The sequence below is a fragment of the Triticum aestivum genome, chromosome 3D (genome assembly GCF_018294505.1).
Source record: "Triticum aestivum cultivar Chinese Spring chromosome 3D, IWGSC CS RefSeq v2.1, whole genome shotgun sequence".
NCBI classification, from domain to species: Eukaryota; Viridiplantae; Streptophyta; class Magnoliopsida; order Poales; family Poaceae; genus Triticum; species Triticum aestivum.
This window is the reverse complement of record NC_057802.1, coordinates 295,224,088-295,243,457: the sequence shown is the minus strand read 5'-3', so window position 1 is coordinate 295,243,457 and position 19,370 is coordinate 295,224,088. Positions and strand designations below refer to the sequence as shown.

Sequence of the window (19,370 nt, the reverse complement as noted above, 5' to 3'; positions counted from 1 at the left end):
AGTATGACTATTATTGCCCACAACTCTCTGTGTTCTACTCGTGCATATAACATCTACGCATAAACCTAGCTCGGATGCCACTATTGGGGAACGTAGTATTTCAAAAAAAAATTGCCTACGCACATGCAAGATCCATCTAGGTGATGCATAGCAACGAGCGGGGAGAGTGTTTCCACGTACCCTCGTAGATCGAAAGCGGAAGCATTTAATAACGCAGTTGATGTAGTCGAACATCTTCGCGATCCAAGTACTGAACGCACGGCACCTCCGCGATCTGCACATGTTCAGCTCGGTGACGTCCCTCATACTCTTGATCCAGCTGAGGCCGAGGGAGAGTTTTGTTAGCACGACGGCATGGTGACGGTGATGATGAAGTTACCAACGCAGGGCTTCGCCTAAGCTCTACAACGATATGAGCGAGGTGGAAATCTGTGGAGGGGGGTACCGCACGCGGCTAAGACAACTGTCAACTTGTGTGTATATGGGGTGCCCCCTCCCCCGTATATAAAGGAGGGGAGGAGGGGAGGGCCGGCCCTCTCTATGGCGCGCCCAAGGGGGAGTCCTACTCCCAGTAGGACTAGGTTTCCCCGCTTCCCTAGTTGGAGTAGGAGAAGAAGGAAGAGGGAGAAGGAAAGAAGGAAAGGGGGGCCGGCCCCCCACCCAATTCGGATTGGGCTTGGGCGGCACGCCCTCCACCTGGCCGCCTCCTCCTCTCTCCCACTAAGGCCCAATAAGACCCATGGACTCCCCGGGGGGTTCCGGTAACCCCTCGGTACTCCAATATATATATGCCCGAACTTATCTGAAACAATTCTGGTGTCCAAACACAGCCTTCCAATATATCAATCTTTATGTCTCGACCATTTCGAGACTCCTCGTCATGTCTGTGATCGCATCCGGGACTCCGAACTACCTTCGGTACATCAAAACACATAAACTCATAATACCGATCGTCATTGAACGTTAAGCGTGCGGACCCTACAGGTTCGAGAACTATGTAGACATGACCGAGACTCATCTCCGGTCAATAAAGAATAACGGAACCTGGATGCTCATATTGGTTCCTCCATATTCTACAAAGATCTTTACCGGTCAAACCGCATAACAACATACGTTGTTCCCTTTGTCATCGGTATGTTACTTGCCCGAGATTCGATCGTCGTTATCTCAATACCTAATTCAATCTTGTTACCAGCAAGTCTCTTTACTCGTTCCATAATGCATCATCCCGTAATTAACTCATTAGTCACATTGCTTGCAAGGCTTATAGTGATGTGCATTACCAAGAGGGCCCAGAGATACCTCTCCGACAATTGGAGTGACAAATCCTAATCTTGATCTATGCCAACTCAACAAACACCATCGGAGACACCTGTAGAGCATATTTATAATCACCCAGTTATGTTGTGACGTTTGATAGCACACAAAGTGTTCCTCCGGTATTCGGGAGTCGCATAATCTCATAGTCATAGGAACACGTACAAGTTATGAAGAAAGTAATAGCAATAAACTAAACGATCATAGTGCTAAGCTAAGGGATGGGTCAGGTCAATCACATCATTCTCTAATGATGTGATCCCGTTCACCAAATGACAACTCTTTGTCCATGGCTAGGAAACTTAACCATCTTTGATTAACGAGCTAGTCAAGTAGAGGCATACTAGTGACACTCTGTTTTCTATGTATTCACACATGTACTAAGTTTCCGGTTAATACAATTCTAGCATGAATAATAAACATTTATCATGATATAAGGAAATATAAATAACAACTTTATTATTGCCTCTAGGGCATATTTCCTTCAGGATCGCCCCCTCTTCGAGAAATATGGGCTTCTCCTCGCAAAAAATAAAAACAAATGGGCTTTAAGACGGATAGGCTTTTGTATCGGCCCAGTCGGCTGCCCGTGTTTCGTACTGGAGGGCCTTGTGCTAGAGGCTACCCGAGACACGCTCCAGCTTATTGCCCATTCGAAAGAAAAAAAGAGACGCCTCCAGCTTATGGCTACTCATCGGTAACCTTTTTCAACTTGGCATCCACCAAATTAGAGGATGCGGTACTGGATGCAGACACTCACACTGGTTCCGTTGCGTGGCAAAGTGAGGTGTCAAATAACAGGCCTACAATATACTTACTAGATTGTGAAGGTACAAAGGCTAGTCAACATTCACATTAGACTAAGCTTCAGAAGATACGGTATGCATACTAACATTCAGAAGAACAAAAGTTCAGCATGTTTATGCATCTCAATGATTCACCAAACTATAACCAATACAAAGCTGTGAGAAGGGGTGGAAATAAAGTAAATCAGTCGATGCTTCTCTGAGAAAAGGGCCTCCCTGGGCACGCATTAATTTCCTGGGCATGCTCGTTTCTTCTCAATGTTGCGAGCACTTTGAGAATGTTGGCAATTCCATGGCTAGCTAGCTGCCTCATCTTGCAATTGATGCTGACACATTTGCTGCAAACACATGAGGCAATAGAGATGACTCAACATGAGTCCATATTGTGCAGTTCCCCTGAAATCATCTTCATTGTCCTGAATCTGAAAAGATAGGAAAATAATAGCTATACTTAAACGGTGTTGCAAAACAGTAGCACATATCAATAGCTCGGCATGACAAAAGACGATCATCTGGACGAAGGGGATATTGACCTGCCTGAGGAAGATTATATATAATTTCATAAGTCCGTAGTTGATTTCCACCTTCGGCAGCACTGCTTGTTTGCTCCTCCACACATGACAGGATCGTTCCGCACTGCAATCAGCAAGTCAACGTACGAATAAGCTTATTTCATCTTGCGGTGGTCATTGTACCTAGTTACGAACGTAGGAATACCTGGAGCACCATGAGGTTAGCTGATAGCAAGTAGATGCAGCTATATAAATTTTGTGCGGTGCTACCAAAATTGAGGTTTGTATCCCTTCCCGTTATGAGAATTCTTCTTGAAGTTGGTAGAATGTGATGGCTTGTTCTTTGCATCAAACTTTCTTTCCCCTGAGATTTGTTCTTGTAGTTTTGGGGCTGGTTGGGCTGGAAGTTCTTCTCGTGTACCATGTGGGCACTAGAACCTCCCTCAGCGACCTGAGCACGTGTGTCTTTTGCTCTCACTTCCCTTCAAAATTAAGAGTGCTAATGAGATCTGAAACGGAAAACTCATGTCTCTTGTTTTTCAGAGAAGTGGCAAAATTGTTCCACAAAGGTGGAAGGTTGGCAATGATGGTCCCATCAACAAATTTGTCCGGCAACACACACTTAAAGTACTCAAGTTCCTTAGCGAGTGACTGTATCTCATGAGTCTACTAAACAACAGAGCGCTCATCAGTCATCTTGTAGTCACATAGTTGCTCCATGACGTACAACTCGTTGCCAGCACCTGAGGCCCCAAACGTGGCCTCGAGCGCAGCCCACATGTCTTTGCCGTTGTCAAACGACATATATGAATCCACAATGGAATCGTCAAGAACACTCTGCAGGGCGGCTTCGAAGAGGGTATCCATGTTCTCAAAAGCTTCCTGCTGTGTAGGATTAAGATCGCCCTCAGGCTTACCCTTAGTGGCGTCATAGCAGTACATGATCTGAAACCAATATACTGCTCTTGTGCGCCACCTTTTATATTGCACCCCCTTAAAAGTAGGCGGCTTCAAAAGCGCAGCAAAACCACTCGGAGTAAATTGCCTATAATCAGGTTTTTGGATTGGATTGTTGAATATATGAGCAATTTACTATGAGATTTAATCCGAAACAACAGTAAATAGATCATGACGACAATTGCAAAGATCAAAGTAATGACGCGGACTAAACAAGGAGGATAGAATCACATACTGTACAGCGGGAGCAGAATCGCTGTGGTTGATGTTGTCACTCATGTCGTTGATGAAGAGGTTACCGAGGTCGGGGAAGAAGGCTGTCATTGAGGAAGTCGTCGCTGGCACCAGTCACAGGAGTGTGCTCCCCAAAAACCTGATCGCCCCTCTCCCGTATAGGATCACGAAAGGCGGGGTTCGTAGGACTGTTGTCCCTTCTCGTGGTGCATGCCGGACGGAGGGTTGGAGAAAAATTGTGTGGCGGCGCTAAGTTCTAGAACGGTGCGAAACCATATGATACATCGGCGACTAGGGTAGAGCCTGTCAGGTCGGTCGTGCGAGTAAGACCAAGTATAATAGCAGGCCTTTGGCCCAAACCCCATGTCCAAGTCAATAATAGCCCCACTATCCAAAAGAATCAGAAATGGCTGAGTAATTAAGGCGTCTGTTAATTATTAATTAATGACTTAATAAATTTTTCAACAAACAAAAATATAGACCACGTGCATAGCTTTTGTCCTTGGACAGGCTCATTCCCGAAGAGCGCGCGTGTAGGTTTCCTGTTATCATGCTCATGCAAATGCTAGAATAGATCACATTACAAAGTGGTGCAACTCACACTCACCTAGCAGTATGGGACTAAACTTTAGCCCCACTCACACCACACTTAGAGCATGGTTAATAGTATAGCCAACATCCGGCTATATGAAGTTGACACATCATCTAGAACCAACCTAATAGCCTGCTAGTACAATAGTTAGTCCCTTTAGTATAATACTACTCCCTCTGTTCCGAAATGTATGTCGTTTAACGATTTGGCGTACAAAATTTCCTTGGCTACGAAATTTCCTGAGTTTTCCATTCTACCCCTACCGACCGACACGTTCCCCTCTCTCTCGCCCGACGCCGCCCACCACTCGTTCCCCACCATTCGTCTCTCTCTCGCACGTGACACCGTCCTCTCCCCATTGATGTGCCCTCTCGCCGGCATCTTGCTCCGCACCGTCGCCTAGCTCACCGCTCCCCACACATCGTCGCCTAGCTCACCGCTCCCAACGCGCCACACTCTCAAACTCCAGCAATGCACTGCTGGGTGAGGAGTAGATGCAGAAAGCTGCCATTTTTATGCGCCGGCAACGCGCTGCTGGGCGAGGAGGAGGCGCACGCTGGCGCTAGATCTGAGTGTGTTGGGGTTCGATCTGCTTTGTGGAGAGGCATGAAGGTGGCGCTGAAGCGGAGCCGGAGCAGCGCCGTTGCGGGCGTGAAGACGGCGGCGGTAGGAGCTGGAGCCCGAGCAGGTGGAGGTGGAGCCGCATCTGGACCTTGTACTGCATCAAGGTCTGACCCCGTCTCGTCTTTGATGGAACAGATTCTTCTTCTTCTTCCATTTGAACAAGACCTTTGAACTTGATAACCGGCCGGCCGGAGTAGATTGGTTGAATTTGGGTGTGTGGTAACTGCAGCTTGTTTTCCTCTCACCATGGGGCTGGGTAAACTGCAGTTATTAGTTAAACTTCCCTAATTTGTTTTCCTCTTCGATTTGGCCAGATGGATGGAGTAGAGAGCCTAGAGTAGGAAGAGCCTTGGACAGGAGCCATGGACAGTGCATGACAGAGCCATGGACAGTGCAGCATCACAAACTTCATTCCTGTAGAGCCTGATGCAGTGCAGCATCACAACCTTGATGGTAAACTTTGTGTACACATCTTGGTAAACTTTGTTGTGTTGTGCCAAGAGTAGATTCCTGTACTGTTCTTTCCTGTAGTGGAGCTAATTTTGTGTCTTTGTTAATATTCTCATGAACTTCTGTAGTTTCTGTTACCTAGCCTTGGTCATGAATCTGCAGCTTCACCTAGTTACCTTGTGCTGCAATTTTTGTTATAAAGTGCTAAACTGGTATTGAGCTCAAGTAGCTATGCTCGTACGCTGAACCCTGAACATTACACTATGTTTATGGATACTGAACTGGACTGAACCAGAGTGCTCTTTTCCTCAAAAACTTTATTCAAAAGAATCCAAATTTCTGTGAGTAACGATATATTGTGATTTCTGTGAGTATTTACAATTAGTAAAAAGGTAGTGACATGTGAAATCGAGCCAAAAGCAAAACGCATTCAATTTTTTCGTCAAAATTCCTCAAAAAATTGATTGAATTTCTCTCAAATCCAGAAAACGAAACTTAAGAACCCTGGGCTGAAATCAGGTTATATCGCGAATGGCATTAGTGTTTCTAATCATATCTCTAACCTGAATATGGCTCCTATTGCTTAAACTGAAGCTGCAGTTGTTCGACCATTAGGAAAAGAGATCAATTACTTGTTGGTTCTCGCCTCTTTATCCACCACAAATTTCTGTCCTGCAGAAAGGACTTCCCTATGCTGCAAAATAAACAACATGAGATCAATCTTTCATACTGACAGTGAGAAACAACAAATCATTGGATTGATCAAACTTGTCCTGAATCAAAAAAATTATTGAAATTTATTCTCATGAATCTTCTGTAGCTTATTTTAAAAGTTGTCGTCTGTAGCTTCTGTTAACTTCTCTACTGAAACTCCTTGCATGGTGAAGGAAGGAGGCCAAGCCATGAAGAGAAAAGCTACTGCCCATATCGATTCAAGAGGAGAGGAGGGCCATGGAGGGAGAAGCCTGCTGCTGCAATACCTACCTTGTCGTCCTCATGGTATTCTCCAACTTCTCATGAAGTTTGTGTAGCCTTCTGTTACTCATGAAGCTTCTGTAGCCTCTGTTACACATGAAGCTTCTGTAGCTTCACTAGCTTATGAATCTTCTTTAGCTTCTGTAGATTAACAAAGAAGTTTCTCATGAATTCATCACTATGAATCTTCTCATGAAGCTTCTATTACTCCAACTTCTGTAGCTGGTTGAACTTCTGTAGCTTCAGCTTCAGCGTAGCTTGTTAATATTGTAGTTCCCTTGCTAGTCATGAATGTTCATTGCTTTGGTGAGGGAAATTCTGTAGCTTAGTCATGGTGCAGCTTCTGTAGTTTTATTAAACTTCACAAAAATTGTCTTAGGTCTGCATGTGCTTCTTCAGAAAATTGAAAGTTTAGTGTGTGTACCTTCTGTACTTATGCAAGTGCAAACTTCTGTTACTCCAACTTCTCAAGAGAGGAGTAGTTTTGTTAGGAATTGTCTTAGTCAAGAATGTGCAGCTTTTGTATCTGAAAATATTTAGTGATTCACTGAAGTTTTGTCTGAAATGAAGTTGTAAATCTGGAGTCAAAATTTGTCAAAATCAACTGAAGTTTTGTCAAAATTTAAAGCATATTTTCTGACCTCTGGTTGGACATTACAGTAATTTCAGTTGTTGTTAACTGTTATAGCATTAGGAGTAGTTTTACTGCAGTACAAGCATTAGGACTACTGTAAATGGAGTGCTTGCATTAGGAGTATCTTCCAGTTTCCTCTCTCTCTCTGTCTCTCTCTCTCTCTCTTCCAATGCCCTCTCCTCTTATCTCTTAATTAAACAAAAATGATCACACAAATGATGCACTCCACACAAAATTAAATGAAACTTTTCAAACAAAAATGATCATCTATATGGAGTAAAATCCAGTCCATAGAAGCCTTTTGCAAACATATGGAGTAATTTCACATGGGGTTTTCCGAAAATGATCATACAAATGATGCACTCCACACAAGTCTCTTCTCAAGGAGTTGCATATAATCCACACAAGCCTCATCTCTAGGGTTTACATATACTCCACACAAACAAGTAGTTACACATACTCCACAGAAATAATCACAAGCAACTCAAGCATCTCAACAAGCAACTCCTCAAGCATCTCAACAAGCAACTCCTCAAGCATCTCGACAAGCAACTCCTCAAGCATCTGAACAAGCATCTCAACAGGCAACTCCGCAAGCATCTCGACAAGCATCTCAACAAGCAACTCCTCAAGCATCTCAACTAGCATCTCAACAAGCAAATCCTCAAGCATCTCAACAAGCAACTCCTCAAGCATCTTAACTAGCATCTCCACAGGCAACTCCTCAAGCATCTCAACTAGCATCTCAACAAGAAACTCCTCAAGCATCTTAACCAGCATCTCCATAGGCAACTCCTCAAGCATCTCAACTAGCATCTCAACAAGAAACTCCTCAAGCATCTCAACAAGCAACTCTCTCCATTATCCCAAGATTGTGCAGCGCATTTTCATATACCTCTCGAGGGCATGTACATCCTGGAGGTAGCATCCCAAGGTTCTCTAGCCTTTCCTTGTTCGCATGGGGTATTTTATACCCATTGGCCCCCGCATGGTTCAAGATTTCAATCATGCAAGCTTGTAGAGATAGGAAAACTCTGTTCAACTTGTAAACCTCATAGTTTTCAAATTCATCTAGCACACCCTTGATAAGATCCTGAAGCGTTATAGGGCTTAGACAATCTGTTAGAGATTGCAATGAGTTGAAGAACCCAAGGTCAAGGCCATTTAGATCTGGGCTATTGGCAGGTTGTTGAATTAGCCTGATATCGAGTCCAGTTCTTTCATAGCTGCTACAAATTCTGGGTCGTTAGGCCAGATATGAGGCTTAGCGTTTTCTTACTGTATATAGATGGTTTTCCCAACATCATTCTCAGGCCAAGATGCTTGTATTGCTGGCAGTAGGTTCTCTATCATGAACTCTCTCATTACTTGCATGTTGACTTTTATGGACTTTGTCTCCAATGTTCCTCTGGGCCTGTTGTCGCTTCTCCTCTAAGCCGGAACTTCTTTCACAAACGGCCAAATTCCAATTTTTTCAGAGAAGGTCACATTTCCTTCATTATCCCACATCGGCCTAGCAACAGCTGTCAAGAACATAACCTTTCCAATACAATTGCCGTTTTGCAGAGTTCTCGTAGGCTCTTCCTCCCCATACGGCAGATAATAGTTCCTTTTTTTCTTGGTCATATAGAACCATTTCTCATCAATATGAATAATGTTGTGCATGGTCTTGAATTTTGGCCTTTCAGTTTGTGTTGTTGTCTCATCGAGCATTGACAAGCAAAATTTCACTCTATCCTTCTTGTTCTTTTCATTCAGAGCTGGCTTCAAACAGTTTGTATGCCTCTTTATCAACTTCAGCATGAACTTCCGGTGGAGTGTCGTAGGGCTGCACCCGAGTTGCCAGGCAAGTGACCTGATAGTAGACCTCCTGTTCAGTGGGATGGTAGGGATTTGCTCTAGATTGATGTCTTTCGGCTTTCTTCCACAATTTCCTTTCCTCTGACTTGAAACATCTATATCCAGACCTTCAGCAATTTGCTCCATCGCTTTCTTCCAAATTCTTTGTATATTCCAAACACCCACTCCAAAGAAATTAGCAATATTTTTCTTGTCATCTCTCTTAAACTTTCCCCCTCTACTCATGCACAATGTATGCATTGCAACATAAGCAGCATATCTTTGCTTGTCATCTAGGATATCCCTTTTCTGAATTGCTTGCTCAACACCTACACAAAGAAAATATATGATTAAATGGAGTACAACAATGCATTTATACAAGTCATTTGAGTCATTTACTCTCTACTCATGATCATTTGAGTCATTTACCTGCATGTTGAACAATTGCATCTCCTACATCTTCGTCCATTTCATCTCTTACATCTTCGTCCATTTCGTCTTCATCTTCTGCAGGTGGGGTGTAGTTGAGGTCTGGGAGATCCATGTTCTCCAGGCAACTGAAAAGAACTTTCAAGGTAAGAGGTTGAACTTTCAAGATGCACACGAGTACATTTTGGAAATGAAAATGATCAATTGGAGCAGTACAACATTTTCAATAAATCCATGTTCTCCAAAGATGTTTTGTCGGGTCTTATTACAGTACTACTCTAGTAATGAACCTGTTTTTGTTGTGTGTGTGTTCTTAGAAAAACAATTTACTCCAGTCTGTTTTCAGTAGCTGTCTCATGACCCTTTAATGAGAAAAAGAACATGTGTAATCTAGATGACAGCATTTTTCAGTCTATGATTTTTATTTAAAGTAAATCAACATATCAACAGATGGCAGAGGTTCTTTCAGAATTTATTCCGTCTAAATTATTTTGCTCTATTCTTCCCCGTGAATTTAGCTTCATTTTCCTTTTACCTCCATGCATTGTTTACTTGATTATTCATTCAGTAAATACTAAATACTCCATACTTTTACCTCCATTCATTCAGCAAATTATAGAGTATGTTGAGTTATACTCCACCAGATTGTGACTTGTGACCTTAAACGTTTTTTCCAACAGATTGTTTTAAAGAAGGGCTATTGAAAAAAGATGTGTGAGAGTATTAGTGACTCTCATGTGGGCTTGCCACACTTTTCAGGTAGCAGGTTGGTCTCTCAACATTTCTCCATTCAAGTCGTTTCCCCTAGTGTTTTTTTGAAGCACTACTGCAGATTGCATACTAAGAATGACCGGAGTATTTTATTTACATCAAAATAATGTCAAACAGTTTAGATTGTTCAGTCATACCATAGTGTTTAAAAGTTTGGACATTCTGAAGATTCAAATAAAAATAGACATGTGCACACTTTACTTGACCATGTCGAGTTACAGGTGAAAGAGACCCTCTTATGGGAATAATGAAGTACAGAAATGATAGTGAGTTCAAAGTAAGGCTGGGGTAAAAATTTCGGAGGCCATGCTCTATGTTTTACCACTACCCTTCCTGATATTCATGCTCCTGATATTCATACTCCTATTCCTACTCAATTTTACCTGAAATGAGAGTAGCAATTATTTCTGCCCGTTAATTCATACTCCTACTGATTTGCAGTACTGATGAAACTAAGTCCAAACATGTGCTAAATTGACAGTACAAGTCCAAACTTGTATTGATAGTACATGTTCTACTCAGTGTTCATCTTTCAGTGTTCAGTATAACTATTCAGTTTCAGTGTTAAATTTCAGTATTACTCCAAGATTGTACTGCATGCAATTATTCAAATTATTTAAGACAGATGATTACAGCAAGTTTATGATCATCAAATTGTTTACTCAGATGCAGAGGGAGTAATGGGCGAGGAGATGAACCTAGGCGAGCAAAATTGAGAACTCTAGCTAAAGAAGCTCCTGCCCAGCGGCGAGGACTTCAGCGGCAGCAACACCTGTGCGTGGGGAGGAACAGCCCCTGGGCGCGCGCACGCAGCAGCTCGCCTCCACCAGTGGGCGGTAGCAGAGCACCAACTCGCCTCCACCAGCGGCCCGCAGCAGAGCAGCAGCTCGTCTCCACCTGCGGGCGGCAGCAGAGCACCACCTGGGCGCGCGCGGGCCAGGAGGAGCCCCTGGCGTGGGAGAGGAGGAGCGCGGGGGTGGAGATGGAGGTGGAGGGTGGGGGTGGGGGTGGAGGTGGAGGGCGGGTGGCGCAGCCGCGGAGGCAGAGGTGCAGTGTCGGGGTGGAGGCAGAGGTGGAAGACGCTGAGGAAGAAGACGGACTGATTCAAAGTTTGAACTGGGGGCATAAAGGTCCATTTGCCCATATTCACCTGGTCGGAACATATTCCCCAGCGACATACATTTCGGAACAGAGGGAGTATATCATTAATAATGGCCCCACCTTTTGTTTCACAAAGTATGTTGGAGCTCCTGCTACAACTGGCTACAAGTTTACAACCAGCTTCTCTCCTCTCTCCTCTTCTCTCTTCTTCAACTAAGCACAAATACTATATTTAAATCCTTATAGCCTGCTCATGTCATCTAATTGTAGTACTTGCTCTAAAGTTACTCTCCACTGTGTAGTCTGAAATGCCGGGCGTGCAGCGGGTGATACGTCTCTGTCATATCTATAATTTTTTATTGTTCCATGCCAATATTCTACAACTTTCATATACTTTTGGTAACTTTTTATATTATTTTTGGGACTAACATATTGATCCAGTGCCCAGTGCTAGTTCCTGTTTGTTGCATGTTTTATGTTTCGCAGAAAACCCATATCAAACGGAGTCCAAACGGGATAAAAACGGACGGAGAATATTTTTGGAATATTTGTGATATTTGGGAAGAAGAATCAACGCGAGACGGTGCCCGAGGGGGCCACGAGGCAGGGGGCGCGCCCCTGACCCTCGTGGGCACCCCGTAAGGCGGTTGCTGCTCTTCTTTGGCAGCAAGAAAGCTAATTTTCGGAAAAAAATCTTGGCGAAGGTTTCAATCCAATCGGAGTTACGGATCTTCGGATATATAAGAAACGGTGAAAGGGCAGAATCCAGAACGCAGAAACAGAGAGAGACAGAGAGACAGATCCAATCTCGGAGGGGCTCTCGCCCCTCCCACGCCATGGAGACCATTGACCAGAGGGAAAACCCTTCTCCCATCTAGGGAGAAGGTCAAGGAAGAAGAAGGAGGGGCGCTCTCTCCCCCTCGCTTCCGGTGGCGCCGGAACGCCGCCGGGGCCATCATCATCACCGCGATCTACACCAACACCTCCGTCATCTTCACCAACATCTCCATCACCTTCCCCCATCTATCTACAGTGGTCCACTCTCCCGCAACCCGCTGTACCCTCTACTTGAACATGGTGCTTTATGCTTCATATTATTATCCAATGATGTGTTGCCATCCTATGATGTCTGAGTAGATTTTCGTTGTCCTATTGGTAATTGGTGAATTGCTATGATTGGTTTAATTTGCTTATGGTTATGTTGCTATCCTTTGGTGCCCATCATATGAGCGCGCGCGTGGATCACACCATAGGGTTAGTTGTATGTTGATAGGACTATGTATTGGAAGGCAAGAGTGACAGAAGCTTCAACCTAGCATAGAAATTGATGCATACGGGATTGAAAGGGGGCCAATATATCTTAATGCTACAGTTGGGTTTTACCTTAATGAACATTAGTAGTTGCGGATGCTTGCTAATAGTTCCAATCATAAGTGCATAGAATTCCAAGTCAGGGATGACATGCTAGCAGTGGCCTCTCCCACATAAAACTTGCTATCGGTCTAGTAAAGTAGTAAATTGCTTAGGGACAATTTCGCAACTCCTACCACCACTTTTCCACACTCGCTATACTAACTTTATTGCTTATTTACCTAAACAGCCCCTAGTTTTTATTTACGTTCTCTTTATAATCTTTCAAACCTATCCCGTTACACCTACAAAGTACTTCTAGTTTTATTCTTGTTCTAGGTAAAGCGAACGTCAAGCGTGCGTAGAGTTGTATCGGTGGTCCATAGAACTTGAGGGAATATTTGTTCTACCTTTAGCTCCTCGTTGGGTTCGACACTCTTACTTATCGAAAGAGGCTACAATTGATCCCCTATACTTGTGGGTTATCAGCGGGCGGTGCCCCCCGTCGGCGCGCCGCTTCAACGGCGGAAGCAGTGAGAGGTCACGTCGCCCTGACTTGCCATCAATGTGGAGCGGCGGGCTCGGCCGGCGCCAGGCGGGAAGCACGCGAGGGAGGGGGGTTTGGTGGGCCAAGAAGGTGAGAAGCCAACTTGGGATCTGCCCGGACGGGGAAATATCATGTGCTCCCATACTCACTAGTTTCATGCATATGACACTAGTCTATGTTACTACTCCCTCCTTTCTGGTTTATAGGGCTTATCTCAAAATCTTAGTTTTTCCATTTTATAAGGATCAATTTGGTTGTTCCCCATCACAAGTTTAGATTTCAAGGTGCATTAAATAATTGCATGCAAGTATTAATAGAAAATTGACCAATGCATGTACTTTATGCATGCATGCATTGCAATTAATACAACGGTAAACATAAATTTTCGAGGAAAACAAGAGCATTAATTGGGTGCTTTTGCAAATTACAAAAAGTATTCCACCACTCATCATCTACCTTGGTTGGTGAGATTTTCGAATTGAGCCCTATTAACCAGAAAGGAGGGAGCCCTATAAACCGGAAAAGAGGGAGTAGTACAGTAATGTTATGATGGCTTAATTTATAAGCTTGTAGACTCGTCTTGTCTTGGGAAACGCTATGTTACAGTAACATATTATGTTACCACTTCTCATTAACTACTTGCCACATAAGCAAAATTTTCTTGGAGTGCGCTAAGTTACTCCCACTATAACCAGCCGTACAAAGTGTGGGCTATGTAGAGGGCGTAGTAAGCAAGCTTCTCATCATTCTATGAGTTGACATGACACATCAAAGTAGTAGTTTTTTTTAAATGCACATCAAAGTACCAGTGTAGTAGTCTCCAAAAAGGGCCGACCATGTCCATGGCTACCATCCCATCCCGTGCTCCGTCGTTGAGTATGTGCACGATTCACGTGCCATTCAAGAAAAAAACTGCGTACATTCCATTGAAGAAAAATATTAAAAACAAACATGCCACCGCGTCATGGTCGAACTTTCATTCATCCACGCGTGGTTCCCGACCCTCCACTAAGTGAGCAGCTACCAAATGCGTCAAATTATCACGTGAGCTGCCTCTTCATCCAGAAATGAGCTCCACAGTGTAGCCGCGCGTGTGTGTTAGGGAATGAGGCACAGAGTACGTGCGTCCGTGTTTACTCCCTCTTCCAGAAGTCGTACAATAATGATGGTACTAAAGTAGTACTTCTGGCAATCTGACACCAAATGAACTGCTGCAGGCGATGGACGTGCAACAGTTCATTTGGTGTCAGGTTGCCAGCGGTTCATTCGACTTCCGAAAGAGGCGAAGAGGCAAGCGCAGGGTCGAACATTAAATAGTGGCGAGTAACTTATACTAGTGACCAAGGAGGAGGGCAAAATGAGAGAACTTAAAGTTTATTTGCTAATTAATAGCATTGCATGCAATGAACTAACCACTCCATGTCGTGTTTGGTAGTCTCAAAGTCATTAAAAGCATGCACACCCACATCTCTTATTGGTTGATATGTCAAGAAACAAGAAACGAGGTAGAACTTAATAAACCCGGATGGAGGGAGTAAGTGTTTTGGGATTATTTGGTTTTCGTAAGATGACTTACACACCTAGACGGAGGGAGTACTACTAGTTGGCATGCATGATACTACTTATAATACTCCCATTACAACCAGCCTGGTAGAATTAAAATACCTAATCTAAATGGTCGCCGCCCGATCTCTTTGTCCTCCTCCAACATCCGGCAGAAGAAGAACCGTGCAAGACATCGGATGTATTTGCCGGCGTCGCCTTGGCGGTGGCCTTCATGGGATACAATCGGCGGCGGCCTCCCGTGCTCTACTTCTCCTCGATGATGGCGGCGGGCGGGCATGTGCTGCCCGTCACCTCGTCGACATCCACGTATCCGCATCACCTCCTCGGCATCTGCGGCGACTTCTTTCTCTGCCTGCATCTCGCGGCTACGAGCGCGTCGATGGCGGATGGCGCAGTCGCAGACACTGGAGGCGCTGTACGACGCGGTGGCGTCGAGGGCAGCAACGATGCCCGTGCCGCCGTGCTCCCCGACAAGCCGGCGTGGAGCAAGTCGGCACTCTTCCTCGAGCTGTATTGGAGCCAGCTGTGGAACCATGCGCTGTCTTAGTGTGGCAACTGCCTCCGATGGGCTAGGCGAGGTAGGTGGAGAAGCGAGTGATACGTCTCCAACGTATCTATAATTTTTGATTGCTCCATGCTATTATATATTATGTTTTGGATGTTTAATGGGCTTACTTATACACTTGTATATTATTTTGGGGACTAACCTATTAACCCAAGGCCCAGTGCAAATTGCTGTTTTTTTTGCCTATTTCAATGTTTCGCAGAAAAAGAATATCAAACGGAGTCCAAACGGAATGAAACCTTTGGGAGTGTGATTTTTGGAACAAACGTGATCCAGAGGACTTGGAGTGCACGTCAAGCAATCAACGAGGAGGCCACAAGGCAGGGGGTACGCCTACCCCCCTGGGCGCGCCCTCCACCCTCGTGGGCCCCTCGTGGCTCCACCGACCTACTTCTTCCTCCTATATATACCTACGTACCCCGAAACCATCGAGGAGCACCACGAAAACCTAATTCCACCACCACAACCTTCTGTACCCGTGAGGTCCCATCTTGGGGCCTTTTCCGGCGCTCTGCCGGAGGGGGCATCGATCACGAAGGGCTTCTACATCAACACCATAGCCTCTCCGATGATGTGTGAGAAATTTACCACAGACCTTTGGGTCCATAGTTATTAGCTAGATGGCTTCTTCTCTCTCTTTGGATCTCAATACAAAGTTCTCCTCGATCTTCTTGGAGATCTATTGGATGTCACTCTTTTTGCGGTGTGTTTGTCGAGATCCGATGAATTGTGGGTTTATGATCAAGTATCTATGAACAATATTTGAATCTTCTCTGAATTCTTTTATGTATGATTGGTTATCTTTGCAAGTCTCTTCGAATTATCGGTTTGGTTTGGCCTACTACATTGATCTTTCTTGCAATGGGAGAAGTGCTTAGCTTTGGGTTCAATCATGCGGTGCTCGATCCCAGTGACAGTAGGGGAAATGACACGTATTGTATTGTTGCCATCGAGGATAAAAAGATGGGGTTTATATCATATTGCTGGAGTTTATCTCTCTACATCATGTCATCTTACCTAATGCGTTACTCTGTTCTTATGAACTTAATACTCTAGATGCATGCTGGATAGCGGTCGATGTGTGGAGTAATAGTAGTAGATGCAGGCAGGAGTCAGTCTACTTGTCACAGATGTGATGCCTATATACATGATCATGCCTAGATATTCTCATAATTATGCACTTTTCTATCAATTGCTCGACAATAATTTTTTCACCCACCGTAATACTTATGCTATCTTGAGAGAAGCCACTAGTGAAACCTATGGCCCCCGGGTCTATTTTCCATCATATTAATCTCCCGTCAACTAGCCATTTCTGGTGCTGTTTATTTTGCAATCTTTACTTTCAATCTTTATTATAAAAATACCAAAAATATTATCTTATCATCTTTATCGGATCTCACTTTTGCAAGTGGCTGTGAAGGGATTGACAACCCCTTTATCGCGTTGGTTGCAAGGTTCTTATTTGTTTGTGTAGGTACAAGGGACTTGCATGTGGCCTCCTACTGGATTGATACCTTGGTTCTCAAAAACTAAGGGAAATACTTACGCTACTTTGCTGCATCACCATTTCCTCTTCAAGGGAAAAACCAACGCATGCTCAAGAGGTAGCAAGAAGGATTTCTGGCGCCGTTGCCGGGGAGTCTACGCACAAGTCAAGACATACCAAGTACCCATCACAAACTCTTATCCCTCGCATTACATTATTTGCCATTTGCCTCTCGTTTTCCTCTCCCCCACTTCACCTTTGCCGTTTTATTTGCCCTTTTTCCGTTCGCCTTCTTCCCGTATGTATCTTTCTTTGTGTTTCCATGTGCCTTCTATTTGCTTGCATCTTTGCTTGCTAAAAATCTATTGATATGGATCCACTTAAAGTGTTCTACTTGGATCATCTTCGATCCTTATGCGCTCGTGCTGAAACCCCAACTAGCCTAGTTGATGGGAAATCTTTAGATGAGCATGCTCATTTTGTGCGTCACTGTTTGTCTGAAAAAGGGAGACTCTTATGGGATCAAATAAACAGATTGCTATGTTATGCTTGGAATCTTTGTGAAATTTATGATTTTACTTGTTGCTCTAAGAACCCTAAAAACACCTCCCATACCTATGTGAGTTTAATGATAATGAAATCTTATCTTCTTATGCAAAGGGTGTTTATAGTTACTATGATATCGAACAAATTGAAGAATTTGTTGCTTTTAAGGGTGCTTATGAAGTTGCTTCTTTGATTGAAAAGTATGATATTACTCTCTACGAATCTGAAAATTTTGGCATACTTAAATATTGCTATGAAAACTATGCTCATAATGTCTATGTCAAAGAATTTATTGAAAGAATGACCGTTGCTTTGGAAGAAAATAATGATATGCATGAATCTATAGATAATTATGATTCCGATGATTTGATTGAAATATCCCTTGATGAACATGATGCTTTTTATTCTTGTGGCCATGATGTCAATATTTATGAAGATGAATTTGCCATGTTCCTTATGTTAAACATGAGATCGTTGCTATTGCACCCATACTTGATAGTTCCTTCGATAAAAAGCATGATTGCAATGATTTTACTATAAATTCTCTTGATGTCAGTTGTGCTAATAATATGCAAAACCCTAAGCTTGGGGATGCTAGTTTTGCTATGTCTACTAATTGTTGCAATGATCATGATTGGGGTGATTCTTCTTATGATCTTGAAAATTTATTTAAGCCTCATGATGAATATGAGATTGATAATAATGTTAGCAATAATATTGAAAGTGGGTTTGGAAGAGTGCAACTTTAGATCCCACATATTTGGATAATGTTCAATCTTATGAAGTTTTTGATAAAAGTGGGTTTGGAGAGGTCATGACTTTAGTTAATGTTAATCCCACTATTTCGGAAGAGTGTCAACTTTGCATACATGTGGATCGTGTTAAGAATATGTTTTGTGATAGCTATATTGTTGAATTTTATTATGATCCTCCATATAATTATTATGAGAGAGGAAATATGGTTGTAGAAATTTTCATGTTAGTAAATTACCTCTCGTCATGTTGAGATTGCTATCATCTCTTTCTCCTTCCTTGCATATGCTAATTTTTTCTTGCTATGATAATTTGTTTGCTCATAAAATGCCTATGCATAGGAAGTATGTTAGACTTAGATGTGTTTGACACATGTTTCATGATGCTCTCTTTGTGTTTCAATTATTATCTTTCGTATGAGCATCGTTGAAATTTTATGCCTAGCTAGGGGCGTTAAACGATAGCGCTTGTTGGGAGGCAACCCAATTTTATTTTAGTTTTTTTCTTTTTGGTTCTGTTTAGGAGTAAATAATCCATCTAGCTTCTGTTTAGATGTGGTTTTGTGTTTTAATTAGTGTTTGTGCCAAGTAGAACCTTTGGGAAGACTTGGGAAAAGTCTTTGCGATCTTGCTGTAAAAAACAGAAACTTTAGCGCCCACGAGATTAGCTACAACTTTTTACTGGAAAGTGATATTTAGTTGATTATTTTTGCATATGATTAATAGATAAATTCCTCACGTCCATCAATTTATTTTAGAATTTTTGGAGTTCCAGAAGTTTGCGTTAGTTACAGATTACTACAGACTGTTCTGTTTTTGACAGATTCTGTTTTTCGTGTGTTGTTTGCTTATTTTGATGAATCTATGGCTAGTAATGGATTTTATGAACCATAGGAAAGTTGGAATACAGTAGGTTTAACACCAATATAAATAAAGAATGAGTTCATTACAGTACCTTGAAGTAGTGTTTTGTTTTCTTTTGCTAACGGAGCTCACGAGATTTTCTGTTAAGTTTTGTGTTGTGAAGTCTTCAAGTTTTGGGTAAGGATTTGATGGATTATGGAACAAGGAATGGCAAGAGCCTAAGCCTGGGGATGCCCAAGGCACCCCAAGGTAAAATACAAGGACAACCAAAAGCCTAATCTTGGGGATGCCCCGGAAGGCATCCCCTCTTTTGTCTTCGTCCATCGGTACTTTTACTTGGAGCTATATTTTTATTCACCACATGATATGTGTTTTGCTTGCAGCGTCTTGTATGATTTGAGTATTTGCTTGTTAGTTCTCCACAATAATCCTTGCTGTACACACCTTTTG

General features: G+C 43.1%; 1 long non-coding RNA gene across 1 annotated transcript; it reads left to right on the top strand.

Annotated features, from left to right (window-relative positions):
- The first annotated feature begins 6,413 nt into the window (after positions 1-6,413).
- On the top strand, positions 6,414-10,128 carry LOC123074519 (uncharacterized). Its single transcript, XR_006436000.1, has 3 exons — positions 6,414-6,491; positions 9,454-9,515; positions 10,050-10,128. It is a non-coding gene; the product is annotated as an uncharacterized lncRNA (long non-coding RNA).
- Positions 10,129-19,370: the final 9,242 nt, after the last annotated feature.